The sequence below is a fragment of the Erinaceus europaeus genome, chromosome X (assembly GCF_950295315.1).
Source record: "Erinaceus europaeus chromosome X, mEriEur2.1, whole genome shotgun sequence".
In the NCBI taxonomy this organism is placed as follows: Eukaryota; Metazoa; Chordata; class Mammalia; order Eulipotyphla; family Erinaceidae; genus Erinaceus; species Erinaceus europaeus.
In genome coordinates this window covers 86,850,738-86,856,737 of record NC_080185.1, presented here as the reverse complement: position 1 = coordinate 86,856,737, position 6,000 = coordinate 86,850,738, and positions in this window count along the sequence as shown.

Below are 6,000 nucleotides of genomic sequence, written 5' to 3'. Positions count from 1 at the left end.
TTTCAACCTTACCTGTTGACTGGCTACGGAAGAAGGGCAAACGCTAGAAGAAGACATAACCACTGTTAACTAAGCACTTCCCTGCCTCCAGGGCATTGGTTTAATCCTCATTGTTTTGCATGCTTTTTCCTTCTCCCCACCCCCTATCCTACTTACATCCTCTTTGGACCTGACTTTTCCGCCTCAAGATATGTAAGGACAAAATTGTGATTAGAGATAGTTTAGATTGCGCTGTGTTCCACATGAATAAAGACTGAAGTGCATACCACTCATCCATGAGTCCCTGGTTATCTCTTTCCCGCCTGCGAAGCTAGCCCGACAGGGATAGTTCATATAGTAGGGCACATGATCCAGGTTTGATCCCTGACAACACACGGAGGCACTACAGCCCTAGGGGAAGCTCCATTGTTAAAGTCTCTCTCTCTCTCTCATTTCTCTCTCTCCAGATATGAATATGCAAGGACCTGGTGCCTAAATAAAAACAAACACCTGGGAGTTAGGCACTAGTGCAGCAGATTAAGCGCAGGTGGTGCAAAGTGCAAGGACCAGCAAAGAATACCAGTTCAAGCCCCCGGCTCCCCACCTGCAGGGGAGTCACTTCACAAGCAGTGAAGCAGGTCTGCAGGTGTCTATCTTTCTCTCCTCCTCTCCTGTCTCCCCCTCCTCTCTCTATTTCTCTCTGAGGGAATAAATAAATATAGAAATTTTTTTTTAATTAAAAAACAGACTTGTTGACTCTAAATTTTCAGGGGGTTTTTTTGTTTGTTTTTTTGTTTGGTTGGTTTTGCCTCCAGAATTACTGCTGGGGCTGTGTGACTGCACAACGAATCCACTGCTACTGGTGTCCATTTCCCCCTTTTTTTTTTTCTTTGTTCAATAGGACAGAAAAAATTGAGAAGGAGACAGAGAGGCACCTGCAATATTTGTTTCACTAGTAAAGTTTCCCCCCAGCAGATCAGGAGTAGGGGTTCAAACAGGGGTCCTTGGCATGTTACCATGTGTGCCTAACCCAGTGCACCAACACCCAGTCACCAAGAACTTGTTCTTAAAATAATTAAATTAAATTCTGTTTTTTAAATATTTTAAAACTTTATTTATTTCATTTGATAAGGCAGAAATTGACAGGGAAGTGGGAGAGAGAAACAGAGACACATGCAGACATGCTTCACCACTTGTGAAGCTTTCCCCCTACAGGTGGGTACCAGGGGCTTGAACCCGGGTACTTGAGCATAGTAACGTGCATTTAATCAGATGCACCACCACCTGGCCCCCTATTTATTATTATTATTATTATTATTATCATCATCATTATTATACCTTTTTGCTTAACAAGAGTTTACTTTTTTAATATTTATTTATTCCCTTTTGTTGCCCTTGTTTTATTATTGTTGTTATTGATGTCATTGTTGTTGGATAGGACAGAGATAAGAGGAAGACAGAGAGGGGGAGAGAAAGACAGACACCTGCAGACCTGCTTCACCGCTTGTGAAGTTACTCCCCTGCAGTTGGGGAGCCGGGGGCTCAAACCAGGATCCTTACGCCCATCCTTGTGCTTTGTGCCACGTGGGCTTAACCCGCTGTGCTACCGCCCAACTTCCTAGTTCACTTCTTTTTTCTACTAAAGTTTTTATACATCTTATACATCCCTTACACTTCACATAAAAGTTTGCCAACACATCCCATGAAAGATTTCTTTTGGCTGTGCTCTTCTAGGACTTATTGTATAACTACAGAAGATAGATCGAGTTGGTGTGTGCTCCCCACAAACGCAGTTAGTTAAGTAGCACCTACTTCACTGTGGTTACTCTTAAATCAAGATTTGAATCCCCTAATAATATTAAGAGAATCAGGAGTTCTAGGTGGTATATAATTTCCTTGTTTAGGGGCTGGGTGATGGCACACCTGGTTGAGCGCACATGTTATAACATGCAAGGACCCAGGTTCGAGCCCCCAGTCCCCACCTGTAAAGGGAAAGCTTTAAAAGTAGTGAAGCTTCTCCCAATCCATACCAAATAATATTGCATCCGCCGATCACAACCTAACCAAAGCAACGATTGCCATCTCAACATGCTTCACCTCAGAGTGTATCCAGAGACTTCACGTGTGGAATGACAACCCTTCAGCTTCATTACTCGGGTGAGACCTTTCCTTTTATAGTACACTCTAATTTCATCTCAGGTAGTTCACTTTCTAACAAAGTCCCATAACCTAGACATACACCAGTTTCTGTGAGAGAGAGCGTATGCGCACACGTATCCATAAACTACTGCAAAATATATACCTGAAAGCAGGATTACACTAGAGTTTGCAGTGAGTACCTCCCCAACACTTCCTCTCCACTATTCCAATCTTGGGATCCATGTTTGCTCAACAAATTGTTTGGCTTTGTATGTTAACTCTCTTTTCAATCACCAGGTTCCAGATGCCACCAGGATGCTGGCTAGGCTTCCCTGGATTGAAGACCCCACCAATGTGTCCTGGAGCTCAGCTTCCCCAGAGACACACCTTACTAGGGAAAGAGAGAGGCAGACTGGGAGTATGGACCGACCAGTCAACGCCCATGTTCAGCGGGGAAGCAATTACAGAAGCCAGACCCTCTACCTTCTGCAACCCTCAACGACCCTGGGTCCATGCTCCCAGAGGGCTAGAGAATGGGAAGGCTATCATGGGAGAGGGTGGGTTATTGGGATTGGGTGGTGGGAATTGTGTGGAGTTGTACCCCTCCTACCTTATGCTTTTGTTCACTAATCCTTTCTTAAATTAAAAATTTAAATTAAAAAAAAAAAAAGTAGTGAAGCGGTGCTGTAGGTGTGTCTCTTTCTCTCTCCTTCTCTGTCTCCTGCTATGCTCTTGATTTCTAGCTATCTCTATCCAATAACTAAATAATGATAGGGGGCAGGGCGGTAGCGCAGCAGGTTAAACACACATGGCACGAAGTGGAAGGATCTGGGTTGACCTCCCAGCTCCCCACCTGTAGTTGGGGTCACTTCACAAGCAATGAAGCAGGTCTGCAGATGTCTGTCTTTCTCTTCCCCCGCTGTCTTCCCCTCCTCGTTAGATTTCTCTCTGTTCTAACAACAATAATAACTACAACAAAGACAATAAAATGGGAAAAAAATGGCCTCCAGGAGCAGTGGATTCAAAGTGCAGGCACCGAGCCCCAGTAATAACCCTGGAGGCAAAAGTAAATAAATAAACATAATAAAAAATTTAAAACAGATTTCTTGTTTAGATCTAATCTTAATTACTATCAAATGCTTCACCTAATCAAATGTAAACTCCACCTGGAAACTTGTCTGTGTTAAAACAGATGAAGTCAGTTAAGATACTGTACACTATTTCAATGGTCCACATCATGTGGGAGTTGTAAGGGATCAATAAATAATACCCTTCTCCTTCCCACCTAGGATCAGAGTTAATGTAATAATTAGAGAGGCAGAGACTAAAACATCCTCTTTGTTGCTTCTAATATTGGACCTTAGAATAAAGCAGACTTACCCAGACAATTGCAAGCAAAGCCGGAAAAAAACCACAAGACTACTGGCTGAAAATAGTGTCCTTATTGCATAACAAAGAGCCTGTCCGTATACATGTTCTCTGAAGGAGTAGATACTATTGAGACAAAAGTAGAGAACAAGGGCCTGAGCCAATTCTACTCGGACATTTCTCCCAAACATATTAGTCATAACACATTCCTCCTCCCTTGGGCAGAAAGCAGGAGTGTTAGCCTAGTTGAATTTCTTCCACAAGGAAATATGAGAAGTAAAGATTAAGTGTTCCCTCTTGACAGAGAGCAGTTATATATTCAGTATTGCTGTTTGCTTGAACCTGTCCATGTCTTCAGAACAAAAAAAAAATTAAATAACAGTTTTACAGTAGCAAGAATGCTAGTTGGCTATTTTAGGCGTAAGTATAATACAGATAGCTTAACTGCTTAATATACCAAAGATTTATCATTAGCTTATTTCAAAATCTCAAATGTTGTAAGGAAACAAAAAGAAATGTGCCTTAAAGATAAGTAAATCAAAGGAAATCCATTCACAAACAGTAAACATAATATTGTGCATGTTATGCATATTTCACTTGGTAGAGAGTTCTGAAACGAGGCTTCAACTTAAAAAAATCTCTGTTATAGCTGAGTTCATGTAAAAATGATATGTTTGGAAAGTGGGTATTTAGTGGGGAGAGAGAAAAAAGAAAAGGAGAAAAGTATGGGTTTGTGGGGATAAACATAATATGTAAAATTGTATTTGATGCAAAAATGAGGAGAATATTAAGTGACACAGAGATAAGTGGAAGTGATGTGGCAAAGTATTTGACATGTACTGACAGTGTCCAATTTCTTGAAAAATCATTATTTTCCCTCCCCCCATACTTTTTGTTGTTAATATTTACTCATTAATTTCATTGTGTAAGTCACCTTACTGAGGAAATGTTGGTTTACATAGTCGCTATTATGGAGTACAGTGCCAAGATGGGTTTCTGCACACCTCAGCCTTAACCCAAGCATGTTTTTGTCAAGTTGGAGGGTAAATCTGCTCTCTGACTTATCTTTTAGGAAGTTATATATGGAGGAGACTTGTTAGATAATTCTTTACTTCCCTTTCATTCTTAGTTTCCTCTCCCATCACCCCTAATTATTCTCTTCTATTAATACCAAATAACAGAGATATGTGACAGTTTTACTTCTGAAATTATTGCCATGGTGCCCCAACTTCAACCCCAATGTGCATGGTAAGGTGTGTGACCTACCTGCAGAACTATCTCAATGACACAAGGCAAATTTTTGAACATACAAAATGGAATAAGCTATTCTATTGTTCCCCCACAACAGCTCCCACAATCTCATTAAGTGATTTTTTTTTATAGGTCCTCTTGTCACCTTGGCAAAAGAGTTCTGTAAATCTCCCTTCCTTAGGGAAGAGAAAAACATTCTCTCCCAAGCCAAGAACTCACAACACTGTAAATTGTTTTTCAAATTGTTCTAGTCTCTAAGCAGATTTTGTCTAGGAAGGAGTGGAGTCATTATCAATAGTGTAGATGTTCTGCTGTCCCTCTGTAAGCCCTACAATCAGGTGGTTGAAACACTTACTCTCTTTAGAACAAGAGGGATATAGAATGCCACCCAGTAGAATGACCTGGGTTCAAGCTTCCAGGCCCCACCTGTGAGGGGGGGAGCTTCACCGAGCAGTGAAGCAGTGCTGCAGGTGTTTCTCTCCACCTCTGTCTTCCCCTTCCATCTCAACTTTTCTCTATCTCTATAATAATAATAATTCTAAAATGACCACCAGGGGTACTAGAGTTATCATGCAGACACAAAGCCCCAGTAATAATCTAATGACAATAAAATAAATAAAATAAAAAAATAAAAATAAAAATAAATTTTACAAAAGCATCAAAATGATTCACTTTTTTAAAGAACTGCTTTTCCATAAACCTGAAATCTGATATGCAGGTGGATCCAAGTAAGGGTCTTATATAGTTTGTATTCCTAAAACCTCAAAATTCCATTCCTAATAATATGTCTTGAGAAACAGAGATACACACAGAGTTTTGTGAAGGGGAAAAATCACTGCAATGATAATATAATGGACACAAATAAATGAACCAACATTTTGTTAGTGCATATGTGAATTTTATATTGTGAGATATGTAGTTATTATAACAAAGGTTGCAGATATTTTTAATGCCATGGGAAATACTATGTGAAAAGCAATCTGTGATATACCATTATGTGCTAAAAAAAATAATTGCCAGAGGAGTATATTAATCATAATTGTTCATGTAAGTTTGTATGTACAATGTTGGAGTTAGATGGAACATTTTCCCAGTACTTTTCAATGATCCCTGTTTTTACAATACGAAATCAGAAATAAGTATAAGAATGTGATGCCTGTGAAAATCATTTAATAAAATATAAAAAACATCCACAAGGTTGAAAAGCTAGCTCACCAAGTAGGGTGCAGCCTTGCCATACTCATGACCCTGTTTTGAGCCCTG